This window comes from Typopeltis vanoorti, chromosome 26 (assembly GCF_054136105.1).
Source record: "Typopeltis vanoorti isolate ZY-2024b chromosome 26, IOZ_Tvanoo_1.0, whole genome shotgun sequence".
In the NCBI taxonomy this organism is placed as follows: domain Eukaryota; kingdom Metazoa; phylum Arthropoda; class Arachnida; order Uropygi; family Thelyphonidae; genus Typopeltis; species Typopeltis vanoorti.
In genome coordinates this window covers 13,924,501-13,942,615 of record NC_143574.1, presented here as the reverse complement: position 1 = coordinate 13,942,615, position 18,115 = coordinate 13,924,501, and the positions used below count along the sequence as shown (strand labels likewise).

The following is an 18,115-nucleotide window of genomic DNA, read 5'->3' as shown; positions in this document are numbered from 1 at the left end:
ACATTAGAACTTACTTCACCACCCTTCCAAAACTTTGTTCTTTCCTGAGTCAACCCAAACAAAAACACAACCAACTTCAATTTCCAGGAGTTTACAAAATCATCTGCAGCTCCGGTAAATCTTATTATGGACAAACAGATAAGTCTGTCTCATTACGTCTTGAGGAGCATCAACGTGACATCTCTTACAAGAGAACCCGTGCGAGCGTCCTCTCCAGGCATGTTCTTTTCTCCTCTAACTCCAATCTACAAGAGTGCCAACCAGATAGACTGGAACCTTACGACCTCTATCCATAAATGCGGTGACGAACTAGAGAGGTGTATCTTAGAATCAAAAGAAGTAGTTCTGGACCTTCACACACGTGAACAATAATTTAAGCTACAGCTTGTCTGACTCTCACAGCGCAACGATTCAATTCTGGCGCTCTCGAGTCAGCAGCCACTCACGTATATCTCACGCTACACCTGCCACGCAGACACCAGTTTAAAGTTGACTGTTACTATTCCCAATTTGCTTTATATGAGGAGTCCATGTTTTTTAACTTGTTATTTTTTCCAGTTCTTTTGTAGTTATTTACACACCTGAAGAAGTCGGAAACTAGTCGTGTTTGATTAAAGTTTATATATATATATATATATATATATATATATATATATATATATATATATATATATATATATATATATATATATATATATATATATATATATATTCTGTGTGGGAGTTGAATATTGAGAGTTTGTATGGTGCATATTGGAGTTGAATTTTGGTATTTGAATTTAGTGATAAGTCATTGAAGGTTCTGCTAGTGACTCTTGAATTGTGGTAGTTTTTTTTCACCTAGTTTTCACGATGATTAGGCGATGGATTTGACTGGAAGGATTTTGCCGATTGGATTCATTTAGCACAAGGTAAGGTTCTAGCTTTAATACAACTTTCTCAGGCCCTCTCCTGTTCCCTGCGCTGTGCCCGTCATTAATCTTCGCGTCTACTAGGAGATTTCGACTGCCAGCTTCTTTCCACTTGGTGGAAAGAAGGGACAAGGCAGGTCCTGAATCACACAGCTCACATTAAATCACGGGTTGATTTAATTTAAATCATTGCTGCTACTTCGAGCGTTTTGCCAACGCTCGGTTTTGCTGGCAGTCCTTTGTGATCGTGGGATTCCCTCTGCGAGTAGACCACTGCTTGGGTTTATGGGACTTTTACGTGGTCTTACGGACGCTCTTAAACAGTGCTTTTACACCTCATTTTCTCAAAATGGGTGAAATTGACGCTGATGCCTTGGTAGAGTCACTTAACAGAGGGCTAGCCATAAACACACTTAAAAGTGATTCTTAAAAAATTTGAAATCAATTTTTAATCAATGTCGGGGGATGACGAAAAGGATGACCACAATGCTCCAACAGAAGAGAAGCTGGACTTGGTGATCTCTGTCCCCTCAGACTTCACAGACGACCGAGTATGCAAGAAGCGAAAAACCACGGCCTCTGAACCTCCAAAAGAGGATGAAATGGAAGAAGATTGTCCAGTTTCAGACCCCTGTGCCTCCACTAGAGAAAAGGTACCTGTGATCTTTCTCTGCGAAAAACAAAGATAGATGTCACTTATGGCCACCATGTCCAATGAATGCCCTGGCATTCATTTCTCCTGTCACACCTTCTCCTGTCTCATTTCTCCTGTCACACAATTTCTCCAGTATCACACCTTCTCAATCGGCTCAGAGAAAAATCTGAAGGTGATGCTCAGAGGAGGAGGATCTGAAGACGTATCCACAAAAGTGGCTGCTGATCTATGCCATCAGGCCCTGCCACCCATCAAGGTCAGCAGAACGACCAAAAAAGATAACATTCCGATGCCACTACCGTAGGAGTAGTTGAGATCCATCAATATCACAAATAGATTTATGACCTGATATAAATCTGTGGACTTTAAATTAGCCCAGTACCCTTAAGGAAAAGGGCTTCAACAAGTCAGTGCCACAAATATCAAAAATTTGGCCACGCCCAGAAAATATGTAAGGCTGAGTTTAAATGTCTAAAACGAGGGGACAGCCACCCAATCAAAATCTGTACAAAGCTGAAAACTACCCCGGCTAAATGTGCCAACTGCAGTGGCCCACACACAACCAACTACAGAGGATGCATTCAAGACCCAAAAAATAGAAGATCGGAGACAGACAGACACTCTTTCTCCACCAATAGATCCAAGCCAGAGGCCTCAGCTCCACAACCTCTCAATGACCAGCAAAAATTGTCCGAAGCTCATCTGCCACAGTCAGAGACCTTTAAAAGAACTACTCAACAACGACAGACAAGGACATATGTGGATGTAGTCTGTTCTAAACAGATAACTCATGAACGGGATCAGCCAGTACCACACACAAACCAGACAGCTATCATCACCTCTTCTCTAGCAAATATGCTACTAGACTTCAGCAGATCCAACCCTACACCATCTTCTACGAAAAGATTCCTACAGGATACACAAACCATCCTCACAGCGCTCATTCATGAACAGGAATAAACTAAATTCTGACTCTCTGCAGATTATCGCATGGAACGCGATAATCTGAATCGAACGGCCTCAGAAATAAGTTCTTGGATCTCCAAGAATTCATCCAAAAACATCAGCCAGATATAGTTTTGATAAGTGAAATGCATATGAGATCATCGGTCAACCCCAAAATCAGGGGATATCATCTGTACAGAACTGACAGGCTGACCCACAGAGGCGGCGGTACTGCCATTTTCATCAAGAATTACATTAGTCATCACTCTGTAAATATCCAACCTACCATTAATCTTGAGGTTGCAGGTGTCGAGGTTCTACAAGCTCGGCTGTTAGACTAAAAATCTATGCAGCATACAATCCTCCATTAAAATCATTCCTGTGCTCGGATTTGGACGCCATCTTGGGCATCAGAGAGCCTGTCATCATTGCCAGTGACTTAAACGCCAAGCATCCGACCTGGAACAGTCGAACTACCAACAGGAATGGCCACATACTTGCTAACTATACAGCATCCAACAATGAGTTTGTGGCAGGTTCCACTGAACCTAACCACCATAATACGTATGGCACTGCTGATGTCTTGGCCATAGTCATACTGCAGAATGTGAGACTCCGGCACAGTTTAATGACACCAAATGATCTTTCACCCGATCATAATCCAAAACTCCTGCAGTTGGGAAACGAAGAAAAACTGTCTCCCCCACACTCATTCATATCATCAGAGAGATTGTCCAAAGTATTCCCGAAATATATTGGTCCTGTTCCACTTATAAAATCCAAAGAAGAGATTGAAACAGCTGTTAAAGACCTGACCCAATAAATTAAGACAGCCTTTAGAGTAGTCACTGCTTCCACAACTGTTCTCAGGCAAAACCACTTACCAGATGATATTCCGAACTTGATCTTGGAGAAAATAAGGCTAGAAAAATGCTTCATAATACCCGCGCACCACAAGACAAACGAATTCTGAATAGGATCAATTCTACAGTGAGAGATGTCCTTAAAGCACATAGAAGTCAACTTTGGGAAGAAAGATTGACTTCTATCTCTCCTGACAATCACTCCATTTGGAATCTAATCAGAAAGAACAAAATCCAAAACAAATCTCTTCCCCCTCTCCAAACAGATCTGGGCCTCATCCACACCGATGCAGACAAAGCAAAAGCAATAGCAGATAACTTAGACAAGCAATGTAAACCCTCATGTGAATATCTAGACTTCAATCACATCTACAAGATCCAGTACATATCAGATGTTCATTAAAATCTTCTGCAACTCACTCCAATCAAATTGCATGCAATCACCAGCAGAAATACAAGGCTCCTGGACCTGATGGCATCGCCAACAAGGTGATTAAGCTACAGCCTCATATAGCTATTGTACATCTGACCAACATAATTAATTCCATCCTCCGTTTCAAACATTTCACTTCTGTTGGAAGGTGGCGGGTATAATTCCAATCCACAAGACTGGAAAAGACCCACACCTACCTCAAATTATTGGCCAATCAGCATCATCTCAAACTTGGGTAAAATCGCAAAAAAAACGTTATTCTTATCAGACTCCAAGCCTCCGTGCACAAGTTAAACATTCTTCCTAAAGAGCAGTTTGGATTGCGTCAATTCCATAGTACCACACAACAGATACAAAGACTAGTCAAATATATCTCCATTGGATACAATTGGCATCAATGCACTGGGGCTGTTTTCCTTGACATAGCCAGTGCATTTGATAAAATTTGGCATTTCTGATTATTGCATAAACTGATCTCAACTGGAATACCATTCGAAATGGTTCACCTAATAAAATTATACCTTTTTGACAGGCATATGAAAATCAAGATCAGCAATACAGTATCAGCACAGAAACGTATCTGGGTTGAAGTTCTACAAGGATCCTTACTAGCACCGATTCTGTTTTTCATATACATGTCTGATATTCCGCAAATCCATTGTCATCTATCATGGCCATCTAGGCAGACGATACAGCAATATTAGCCAGATCTCTACAACCACATCTTGCCATCAAAAAACACAAAGAAAACCTACTACAGATTGAAAAATAGTTCTGCAAATAGAGACTGCAAGTGAATTCCCAGAAGAGCATAGCCATGCCATTTACTAGAAAACCAGTGCTTCCTAAAGGGGACATCTTCCTGTTGAACCCAAAAATCCCGTGGCAAACAGAAGTCAAATACCTTGATGTACTACTGGACAGAAGCAGAGGCGTAGTTAGGCTATGGCCAATGTGGCCCCGGTCATAGGCGCTAATTTTACGTAGCCACAAAAATTGAGATTTTTAAAGTTTTTTTTTTAGAACGGCGCAGTTTTCGTTATAAATTTTACCATTCATTGTTTCTCTCTCAGATAACGGGGAGTATGAAAAGCATTATGATTCACCCTTTATGTCAAAAATGTTAATCATTAATTACTGTGTGTATACGAAGGGTGGGCTGAACAGTTCTGATAAATACCTAGAACAAAAACGATATTAAAGCAACTGATATAACCACAGAGCCTCCGTAGCTCAGGTCTTGCCGACCAAAGGGCTTCGGTATGGACGAAGCTCTTTTGTCAGAAAGACCTGGGTTCGATTCCGTCCAAGACGTGAGGAACCTTCTGGTCTCTTTCGACTAAAGATGAGTTAGCCGGTCGCATACGGGGGTAGGTGTTTTTTCACCAGGAAACTCGGGTTTATCGTGCCCCAGAAATCAAACCAGCCTCGTGAACACACTCATCTACAGTCATAGGACACACACCGGGAGGCATTAGGGCTAACCACTTTATCCTTGAAGCGGTCGCGCGGATTCAAATCGTAATACGCCATGTCTAATACAAACATAACAGACCACGAGGCTTAATATACGTGCAGGGGGGGGGGGAATAAAACATATCTTAAACCCTTTAACCCCTATGTTTCAAGTTTTGAAAAAATTCGAAATTATCACAAGTTTTTAGCACATCCTATATATATATATATATATATATATATATATATAAATATATAAGAGTATGAGAAGTATTGACTTATTGAGATAATTCTACAACAAGTGAGTGCATTTTTCATATCAGCAAAGTAAATAGCTTCAATCGCATGATCCCTCTTCCTATCAGCACTTTAAAACAGGTGATATTTTTATCTATTCAGCTTCCTGCCACTGAAATTTCCTTTCTTTCTGCTTTATTTTTTAAAGATCTGCTGTTTTCAGCAGTTTTATTATTATGGTTATTGATTATGAATATGCACTATGTAGGCAAAAGTTACCAGACTATCACCATCACCACCAATAGCATATACGTGGAGCGTACTAAATTTGAGAAAGGGATCATTATAAGAGCTACATGACTGGTGTTTTCACACAAGAATAAATAGACTAGTTTAGAAATTTCTGAGCAACTATAATGGATGCAATGCATTTCCGGCAGTACAAAGTTGCTCAATACAACGTATCGAGCAACTTTGTACCAGCGGAAATGAAGAAAACCAGCGGATGAAGAAAACATTGATCAGCATAGTCAATTTCCAGCTTAGAACTGACCACTACTCGTTACAAATCCTGAAGCGAGTGGTGACAGAGCGTAGACAGTCCACTGCGAAAGATATTTGCATGTCGTTCCTGGATGTTTCAGATGTTTCCATTATATTATATGAAAAAATATTGTTTATTATCGATAAAATTATACAGTTTGGTATAATTCAAAATTACTTAAAGATAAAATCCATTATCATAACCCCAATAATGTTCTAAAATAAAAACTATAACAAATGTTATGTCTTTAATTGTAATGTCCAAATATTTATGGAGACGGAGTAAACACGATAAACACTACGCATATAAACAACAGTGGAACTGCGCGATGGACAGTGCCACATTACGCTAATAGCTCGCATCTCACTATGACGTGCATATGCTTGCGAGCGTAGCAATATGACACTGTGGTAAACACAGTGCTGCTAGCGCCCTCCTAAGTGCTACAAGATGGATTTTTATTATTTTTTATACAAAATGAGAATTGTGTATGATTGTTAATGATAAAATTAAATATTACAAGCAAATATAAATGAATTAATAAATATATTTATTTATTGAGAAGAATTGGGAGTGCTGCAGTTCCGCAGTGCCTATGCACGAGCCGCCATTGTTGTTTATGAATTTGAGACTAGGTTTCTGAGATCGGCTGATCAACAAGGATTTCTGAATCCGAATTCCCATAATACATCTTTGAATGAATTGGAGTGGTAGATTATGGTTATAACAAATTGTGCATTTTCAGTCCAAAAACTGGCAGTGACATTACAAGAGGGATCGAATCACACTCCTCTTTCACTATGAAATCCCAGGTAAAAAACATTCCTGAGGCTGGAAGTAAATATCGAGGCTACCTGTGGCCAATCCATCACTAATTTTAAAATCTGATAGTCTTGGGTCGGTTGTCTCTGATTGGCTACCGGTGTAGATTGAACTCCTCCCTTGTCTCCAAAAGTTAGATAGGGCTAAAAACAGCGCCTTACCTACTCCATATATGAGAATGAAAGACGTTAGCGGATATATTGATAATTTAGGTGCGCGTAGCCTAGTGGAAGTTTTTGTAACTAAATCCACAGAAAAATGTTTTAGGATTTATTTCATATAAACAAATTTGTTTTATATGAGCATCACCGTATATAATGCAATCATAGACTGAAATTAGTTATAGAGTGCATAATAATTCTCTGACTTACATTTGGTTCACATTCTTACCATTTTCACATTTCTGAATGTTTTGCTGATGTCGTTATTTTTATTTTTTCATTTGAAAATACCATAAACGACAGAAAATTCGTGTTAACCTAATTTAATTATAACCATTTTTGCACGATGTGATTGATTAATGTCATATATTAGAATGATTTACGAACCATTAAGCAATTTTGAAAAATAAATAATGATTTATTACGATTTAGTAAAGGGGCGGCTCGTGCATAGGCACTGCTGAACTGCAGCACCCCCAATTTTTCTCGATATATAAATATATTTATTAATTTATTTATTTTTGCTTGTAATATTTAATTTTATTGTCAACAATCCTATACAATTCTCATATTTTGTATAAAAAATAATAAAAATCCATCTAATAGCAATTAGGAGGGCGCTAGCAGCACAGTGTTTCCCACAGTGTTATATTGCTAACACGCAAGCATATGCACGTCATAGTGAGATGCGAGCTATTAGCCTAATGCGGCACTGTCCATTGCGCAGTTCCACTGTTGTTTATATGCAGTTTGCGCCAGTAGTAGAGTGTTCGTAGTGCTTATCGTGTTTACTCCGTCTCTTTAAATATTTAGGCATTACAATTAAAGGATTAAATTGTAAATCCATTCTTTTAATTGCAATTAAAGGAATGGATTTTATTTTAAAGTAATTTTGAATTATACTAAAGTGTATAATTTCATCGATAATAAACAATATTTTTTCATGTTTAATTTTTACCATAATTTTGATATTTTATCCAAACACGTGTACACTGTACTTACAGTGTGCATGTATATTTCGAAAGCCACGAGCAGCCACCTGGTAATGACTTAAAGTGGAGGATGCCCACAAGTATACTGAAAGTTAGTTAAGACTAATGTCTCGCCCGTGTGGAGAATAAAATGTGTTAATAGACAGCAGCAGATGATTTTTAAATAATTAATTACATGCAAAACTGGAAGTCACTTAATTCAAATAAAGTTCATTTCTTATAGCAGAAAGAAAACTCCGTCGAATAACAGTTCTCAAAAAAAAAAAAAAAAAAGATTGAAGCGATTATGCAATACGTTGCCACACCTGTGACATTGAAACTGATAACACACAAGAATGAGGCAAGTGTTTTTAATCTGATGATTAAAGACAACTGAATTCTTCTTGGATTTAGCAGTAAATTGAAGAACCAATTTGGTAACGTGCAAAGCTTAAGAAATGTTGTCTGTAGAAAACGTAATGCGCTTCATCGTATGAAACGAAACGCATATCATCTCAATTTCGGAGTAATTTATGCCTTTCAAAATTTGGTAAGTGAATTTTAGTACGAAGTTAAAAGTGTGACGTTAGTAACATTTAGGTGTCGCCAGAGGGATAATCGTATTATTTTAAATAGTTTGTTAATATTTAATTCTACGATAATAGAACAGCGTATGAAAGCAATTAATGAACTTGCTGTTAAATATTAGTTGATTTATTGATTATTTATACGTTATATTAGTCTATTTAAAATTCAGTACAGATATCAATAAATGTCACGAAATATACATCTCAAGTCTAATACTACATATAAATAATAATTTCTAATAGCAGTGAAATAAATAACATTCATTTATATAAATAGAAAATAAATAACATTCATTTATATAAATAGAAAATAAATAACATTCATTTTTAGTGAAAAAAATTAATAGCAGTGAAATAAATAACATTCATTTAAATAAATAGAAAATAAATAACATTCATTTTTACATTTTTTGTGTTTTCAGTGTATAGTTATCAGACGGAGTAGTGTAGCTATGTTTTTTACTTCCCTGACAAATTCGTGGTTAACACTGCTTCAGCGGGACAATTTAGATAACTGGTAAAATATTCTATCAGTGGCGCCTTTGGAAAACAGCCATGCCGTAACGTTTGTACGCTGCTGATCAGTAGTCGGTATTAGTAACTTGAAGGATTTTTTTTTTTTTTTTCTGTCTAATGATTTTTCTATTTGATGGAAAAAATTTTCAGTACTGACAACAGGTGGTGCACTATGCAACCTTTATCATAGTAGAAGTACAAAATGTGCCAATTAATCTTCTTGCATCCGAGAATTACTGACATTCTATGAAGAGTGGCAGCTCGTGTCTTGAAATCCTGGGGGTCCTGCGATTTTCGAAATATGCATACACAAGTACAGTGTATACATGTTTAAATAAAATATCAAAATTATGATAAAAATTTTAAAAAAAATTAAACGTGAAAAAATATTGTTTATTATCGATAAAATTATACAGTTTAGTATAATTCAAAATTATTTTAAAATAAAATCCATTATCATAACCCCAATAATGTTCTAAAATAAAAACTATAACAAATGTTAAGTCTTTCATTGTAATGTCCAAATATTTAAAGAAACGGAGTAAACACGATAAGCACTACGAACACTCTACTACTGGCGCAAACAGTGGAACTGCGCGACGGACAGTGCCGCATTACGCTAATAGCTCGCATCTCACTGTGACGTGCATATGCTTGCGCGTGTAGCAATATGACACTGTGTTTAGAATTATTCCCCAAATTATGCTGAACACAGTGCTGCTAGCGTCCATCGCCTTCCTAAGTGTTACAAGGGGAATTTTTATTCTATTTTTATACAAAATAAGAGAATTGTATAGGATTGTTGATTGGGGGTGCTGCAGTACCTATGCACGAGCCACTCCTGATTCTAATGAATCTAAGAAAAGAATGGCGCTACTTATTCAAACAGGGAGAGGGAAAGGAGAAGCATTTAAGTTGATATCTATTTACTGATACTATAATTTTCATAGCCTTTGTACTACAATTATATTACTAAGCAAAACAGGAATTGATGGAACTGTTTCCTCGATATGGCATAATAAGCGTCAAAATCCACCATTTTGCTTCTAATCTCCTATTAAATGTACGAAATACAAGCTTTTCAAATGAAAATGAGTTTGCCATTCGACAATAGCAAGATTTACCCTCCAGTAAGCTCACAAACCCTCTTTTGCGAGATTACTGGACTTTTCATGAAAGCTGGCAATCGTCCAAAAGAACATCAATGTCTATCAGACAGAATATACTGTACTCTCTATATTTTTAGTTGCTACGACCATAATTCTAAACAACAGCAATAACATACATGCAAGTGACATCTTTTTGTCATTAATGAACTACTCGAATCTACATTTTAACCTCAGTATTTAAAATTCAGTAGAGATATCAATAAATGACCTTATACTACATATAAATAATAAATAAATCCACTAATGCCATTTATTCCCAAGGGAACAGGCTAGGCTGTTTCAACTTTCTGTAACATTTGAGATGCAGTCAGACAATTGGCGCCATATTGCGATTCCTACCCATAACATAATATATTATTGCCTGATATAGTGCGGGTTCTGTGGTTGATTTTTATTGAGCTGGGGGGGATTAAAATTATCAATTTTCGGGAGAAAATACGCTACTTGCCGGTGTCAGTGATCGTATTATTATTATTATTATTATTATTATTATTTGACACCTCCAGGGAGTCCAAAGAATCATCGAAGGAGAGTGTGCCAACAGTATCGAACGATTGGACCCCTTCCAACTACTAACCGCGCTCAGACTTTCTTAACTGAGCCATTAGTAGCAGAGGCTCTACCAATCGACCAAATCGGGAACCTGTCGAAGAAAGGCTTCGAAAAAAACACGTTTCTCTCGTCGGCGATTAGAATGGACCCAACATTTCCGCAGGTCTACAGGAGGACATTTTATTTTTTTTTATTTTAAATTTTAAGGCTAACACTAAAAAGTAAAATGTACTTCGCAAACATACGTGAATTGTTAATAGCCGTAAGCCAATCCTGAAAGAGCATACGTCAACAAGTTTATAAAAGCTGTTTCATCCACTCGGGTCATGAGAAAAAATATAATTATACCAGAAATGCTTTTATCAGGGTTATATTTAAGAAAAAATGGAATGTATGTAACTGCTTCAAGAGGCGAATGCTTTCTTTAAATACTGTCCTCTCTTTATCCTCCTGTAATTCTTTTTTTCCTCAAATGAAGTACACAGACTTTTTTTTAACACTAAGTTTTGGAGATCAGGCAGTTCATCTTTAACAATTATTGTCTCCATAAGTTGAATCCATTTTGATCAATATTTTTATTTTATTTTATTTTCGATGCAAACGTGATACATTAGATAATTGCGATCTCATACACCTAACCATAACTAGTATTACTGTATGAATGTTATCTGAATTCTAGAGTCCTTTTTTTTTTCAGAATATAGTCCCGAGTTTTTTCATTTAGATGGAAACCCTACTTATCTTGATTGAGGATCAATTCTCGGAGCATTTCGAAATTTGATCCAAGGTCGTTTAATATTCGACGTGCATTTTACAAATTCAATGCTTGCAGTTGACCCAAAGCTTCATTTGCTAATCCCTCAGAAAGATATGTAACAGTTTACAGAACGAGTGCAAAGGAAATCTTATACTATTGGGGAAAAAATAAACGAACTTCTTTCTTTAGTCACGAAACGCGATTCAGTCAGTTCTCTTTCTAAATCTTCTTCGGTTTGAAGGCATTTATGTCAACATTGAAAGCTTTTTAGCCTAACCAGTTTCTCTAATAGCAAGCTGATGTTATTTTTTGTTCACGATTTCAAAACTTTCGGCTTTTCTTACCCAGAATAACGAAAGATAATCACTACATTCAGAATTTTTCAAAATGGTCCTGTTTAGAAAAAATGTCTTGGCATGAAATAGTATTCAAAGTTAGGGGTTGATGCATTTACTTAATCCAAAATCCAAAAATATGCTTTTTCTCAACAAATGTAAAGATAAGGTGTAATATTGTTACTACATGTCATTCAGTTCGGCAACCAGAGTCCCCCTGATTGTTATTCGAATTTTCGATATTCGAGTGAATACTGGTGGAGAATGATGTATTCATTATATGTGTATAGTTTTGATGTGATACGATGATGCAATGCTACTTTGCACCGAACTTTTATTTACATAAATATATGAATGAACAAGAAAATAGTTCCCTGTCGATTATATTATGCTATTCGCTCCAGTTGAAAAACTTGCTGCACCTGTCTGAGAGTATACTAAATATGTAGTAATTCTCCTTTATAATTCACGAGAACAAATATTGCTTTTGGCAACGACATAAAACTAGATTAAAATATGAATGAAAATAAACTATGTAATCAGAAATATCCGGAACCCATTCGTAGTAGTGATATGGCTATATACATCAAAAACACGTATAAAAGGAAGCACACCTTGCATTCTTGATAGACAATCATTAACAGTAAAAATAGTAATACTGAAGTGTTAAGTAGCTTTTGACATTCCACTATTATATGATGTGCACTTTGCAACCACTCATTCTGAGAATTTTCTGCCCTGTAGAAGCATCTAGAAATAATAATAGTATAACAGCAACCTCATAGGACGCATAAAATCAAAGTGGGACTGTCAAATATTGAAGAGCGTAGCGCGAAAGAATCGCTGGTCTTTGGTCGGAACACTCGCTACAGAGTTCCAAAATGCCTTTGCAAGCAACGCCTGAAGCTAACGAGTATGATTTTCAATTTCGCTCAGTCACACACAAACCTAACACCAGCAAGGGTAATGAAAATCATCCAGTGGATTGATATAAAGCTCGCTGCCATTGGACTCTGTTCTTTGGAGTGATAAATCATGCTTCATCTGGGTACCTGGTTCCAGTGATGAGAAATCTTAACGCCGCGGCTTATAATGAGATTATAGACAATGAGATTATAGGCATGAGGAGATCTTGTCCTGTCGAACACTTTTAGGTTGAAATTGGAACGTCGATTTTGAGTCAGGCCGACATCATTGAGCCACCTTCTACATAAGAGAGGCAGAACGTATGGCACCTCTCTGGTCTGAAGTATGCAGATTTCTATTGGGAATCGCACTTTTCCCTAATCTAGTCTCTTTAATCTGGACTCACTAGTAGATCAATTTTTGTCTTTGTTTGTTTTGAAGACAGTCATATATACTCATTCACAAATTACTACTGATGATAATGATGATTCTCTTTAGCATTTTCACTACTTAAATGGCAGTGTCGGATATCTTCGAACAGGTATGTAGGAAACCCTTTGGGCTGACAAGACTGAACCAAAAGATGTATAGTATTATCTTTCATCTAAAGAGATTTTAATTTTTTGTTAATATCCTTCCATTCTAAAGAGGTCGCCACGAAGGCAAAATCTGTCTCTTTAGCCATGGAATTTTAGCGATGGGTTACATTATTGTACTTTTAAATTGTATGTTGCAATGTAATTAATATTTGCGATGGCATTGCTTTATTTATTAGACGCTTTTTCAGATCCAGATATAATTTGGGCTTTTTCAGTGATAATTTTAATATAATTAGGTTTAAAGCAGTGTACTGTCATAACGTGGTTCTCACACGACAGCCGGTGAGTTTGTTGATAAAAGTTCAGTAAACAAATAGATGCATGCCGCTTTAAAAGAAAACTATTTTCACACGCGTATTAAGTTTTTGAATTCAATTGATGTATACAATGTAAAATCTGCAACTTGAACTAATTAATGCAAGTTCTCCTGTTCGGATTATCAAGTTCTTTGGATAACTGGATTAGAACGTATGACCACATTTTTAAGGGGGGAGAAATGATAATGTTAGATACATTAACTCAGTGAAGGCTGAAATTTTATATACGCAGATATGTTTACATCTTTTTAAATTAGCCATTTTTGTTTGTTTCTCATAAGCCTGCTCACACAGCTGACTAATCACATAGAGAGTGATTAGCAAACACTATTTTTTAGGACGTGTTTTTGCTGAAAACACATCCTTCCTTGTGTTTTGCTTAATTTTCCTTAGTAATGTCAGTTTCATTTTTATCTTTTTCATCTATATCAGTGTTTCTCAACGTGGGGCGTACGCCCCACAGGGGAGAAATTTGAATATTTTGGGGGGAAATTAGAAAATGATGTCGCATTCGTCACCTCATCACTGATATACTCCATTGTCACCATTGTCGGCGAGGCGGGGGGGGGGGCTTAAAATCTTTGAGGCGTTGAGGTGGGGCATGATCCAGAAAACGTTGGGGAATACTGATCTATATCCTCCTTATTTTTTTCACAGAAGTTACAGTTTCCTTACCAGAAAATATTTCTAAACATTCATTGTTACCTTTGTTTATACCTCATGCTTTTGCTTCATTTTGACTCATATTTGCACCCAATGAGATTGTGCTTACATCATAATAAGTGACAGCAAGTTATTATTATGTGACACTCCCAAGGACTCATTGAGGGAAGGCACTCTACTTTACAGCTCTCCTTCACCACTTAATCTACCAATTACACAGAACGGCACTCTCACCATCATCATAATCTACACACAATGCCATCTGCCTGCCTGCTAGCCACTAGTATTTTTTGTCTGTAAATTATGTTTTCAGGGGTGATTTGTCTGTATACAGGATGAAAAATCCAAGTTTCTGGGAGGAAAACCCTGCTACCAATGTATGAAATTGGCTAACTCACCATCAGTTGAAGTTCATTACAATCATTATTGCTGTTTTGTTAAAGCCATTTCATGTAGGTTATAATTCCTCCCACAGTTTCTGAATGAGACACTAGGGTTTGCTAACTACCATGTTCTGCTAGAAGAGTACATCTTTTAGGTTTAAATTTTACTATTGTGATTAATGCATGTCTTTCTTATCTAAGACATGCATTAATAGTTTTTATGATAATATAATTGAACAATCAGGATAACGTTGTATTCAATTAGTTGGAGTAGCAGTAGACCATATGTTTGGGAGTGGAAATATAAGTTATTTGGCCAGCCTAGTTTATTATCTAAAACAAGATTTCTGAACTTCATGTTGGAGGCTTAACGGATTTTTTACAACACTTAAAAAGAATTAAAATAGAATTTAATACTTCCTATATTTAATTTAATATTTATAATAATAATTTAAAATTTAATACTTCCTAAGCCTCTACACACAAGTTTTCTGAACGTACATTTCTCTCCTCACTGTATGCTGTTCTTAAAGGGTAGAGAAACACGAAATGGATTGAAATGAAAGGTTTTAACAGAAATCAGAGCTATTCAACCGAAAAATTTCACCATTTATGCTTTAGAGTCTAAATATCACCTTTAAAGTCTAAATGTTTACTGTTTTTCTATTAATAGAAAAACAGTAAACATCAATACTCACAAAATAACTGGTCATTAAGCACAGTGAGTCTCCAAGGACTCCATGGAGGTGTCACATAATTACTCATATAATACAAATACTCATAAAAAAAATTTTTTATGGCTAAATTTCTTTAAATGAAACTTTATATTTGATGTTGAGAAACAGATTGGATTATTGGAAATTTAGATTACTATAGGCTTATATTTATAGAGATTTTGCTTGTGTGTGTACATATAAATATAGTTCTCATAACAGGTAAGGTTGTTGATGAAAGTTCATTAAACAATAAGTGCATGCCGCTTTAAAGCAAAACCTATCTTTTATCCCATATATCCCATCTTTTATACACACTGGTTTCCGTGAATTAAGGAACAAAGAAAAAATCACTAACTCAAACTATGATGAATTTTTATGCAGTTCAATGAAAAACAGTATGATATATGAGATGTGAAAGAAATATCCACAAAAATAGTTTAATTCAGTAACAAATGGATACATGAAGATAATGGTCAAAAACAAGAGTTCAAAATGAAATTATCAGAATGTTTCAATAAGGAATATAGTCATCCAAAAGCAATACAGATTCACAACAGTTTCATTTCATACTGTTTATAGTGGTGTCAAGGAGCTCATTTCGTGATGACAACCATTGTTGTTGCAAACTAAATCTTTCAAGGTTTTGGGAAAGGGAGGGGATTGAGAGTAGCAACATATCTACCTAGATCATCCTTGTAGATATGTTGCTGCTCAATAGAATTAAGGTCAGGAGATGTCCATAAGTATGATAAGTATGAAGATATTGGTTGATGAGTTTGCTCAAAGAAGACGTGCATTACCATCTTGTAGGATCAATTTCTCTCCTATTGCATCCACATATGGATGAACATGGTGTCAAGGAACTCATCTCTATAAGTTGCAGCATTCATAGTTATATTAGGAAGTACATATACTTTGGTGCATCCACCCAGTGAGATACTCTCCAAACCATTACACTGCCTCCACCATAAGTGTTCCTTTCACAGATATTAGAGAGAGAGAGAGATCATAATATGTCCCTAGTCTTCTCTCCAGATCAGAGCATTCTTGGTATCGCTTTGTAGAGCAAATTTGGACTCACCTGTAAAGATCCATTGGTCTGCATTATTTTACTTCTAAATAACAAATTCTGCTGAAATATGCCCATCAGACTACTCTTCTTGCACCTTGTATAGTGCTTCTAAAAGTTCCCATGTGATTTTCCTCCTTTCATTTCAGATGTTGAACTATAATCTATACTGATTCACTGTGGTTTCTTTTATTATGTGATTCCTCTATACATATTGTCCCTTGTTCACAAGCATTGGCAAAAATATCTGGTTATGGCGTTAAATATGGAACATTTTATTTCAACAGATCATTGTAATAACTGGGTATTTTGTTCTCTAGATAGTACTAATTAATACTGAAGGGAGCACAATACTGATTGCATTCAGTTGACTGCCTCATCATTTTTAATGTTATTGAGAGATTTTTTCTTCAAAAACAATACAGTAATATATATATTAAAAAAAAAAAAAACAGAGTGGTTGTTTTATTTTATTATATTTTTGTATAAATTGCTTTAGATGCTTGATTTTTGCTGAAATTGGGTGAATGTCTTGCTTTTCCATCCTGTTTGCTTATTTACCCCATATTCTGTCAAATTTTTTAAACACAAGGTAACAAGTGGAATTTGCTTTACAAAGCAAATTCCACTTGCCAAGAAATTATATTTTTCTGTTTCATATCAGTTGCTTTAGTATATCATAATGGAAAACACACTTCCTTTTGGACATGCATAATGCTAAGCATTATGGGAGAGTTACTACTCACTGTTTTTGACCTTGATTCAGGTTTCATCAATGGGATCCAGACCTTGGAAGATACCAAAGTTGAATTAATGTAGTAGTTGTATGTTTCTCATATACAAGAAGTAAAAAGGTATCTTATTATTAAAATACTCTGGATCAGAGATAGTAGTTGTAGAATGTTTGCTTACACTTGGATAAAGAATTAAACAAGAATATAATTTCTGGACAAATTTAATTTACTAATATTTTAATAATATTGGTAATTTCTGGACAAGTAATTAGTAATTAATTTCTAGACAAATTTAATTTATTATTATTTTAATAATAAGTTGATGCACCTTTTTACTACTTATATATGAGAAATATATGACTACTTCTTTAATTCAACTTTAATATCTTTCAAACTCCTGCAGGCCAAATTTCCACTAGGACTGGTCAAACTTACCAAATCTTACCTCAGCAATCACAGATTGAGTGAAGCTACAGGGAATTAGATTGTCTGATGCAACATCACTGTAAGTGTCCTTCCCTATGGCTCCCTGCTATCACCTTTGTTCTTTGCTATCTATGCCGCTCGTATCCACCCTGTTACCACCACAATGGACCTATACAGATGATACTGAAATAATGGTCTACCCCTTGCATCCTAGATTGCAACTGCAAAATGCAGTATTAGTACTAGAACATTGATTCATAAAAATGGCAAATTGAAGTTAATGCAGACAACAGCACTGCAGTACTATTCACGACAACACGTGATCCTGTAGGGTGAAGTTGTCATGTTTGACACCATTCCATGGCAACCAGTAGCCAAATACTTAGGGG

The 18,115-nt window shown here is 36.0% G+C and overlaps 1 protein-coding gene across 3 annotated transcripts in view; it reads left to right on the top strand.

Annotated features, from left to right (window-relative positions):
- Positions 1 to 8,408: 8,408 nt before the first annotated feature.
- LOC150092343 (pantothenate kinase 1-like) overlaps positions 8,409 to 18,115 on the top strand; it is a 120,856-nt gene continuing 111,149 nt past the window's right edge. Inside the window, exon 1 of one of the 3 annotated variants that reach the window (XM_090415166.1) lies at positions 8,409 to 8,547. The gene's annotated coding sequence lies outside the window, so the exon portion shown is untranslated. Of the gene's footprint in view, positions 8,548 to 13,487; positions 13,701 to 13,771; positions 13,887 to 18,115 lie in introns of those variants that run through there. The other 2 variants (XM_090415165.1, XM_090415167.1) reach the window with 2 other exon arrangements.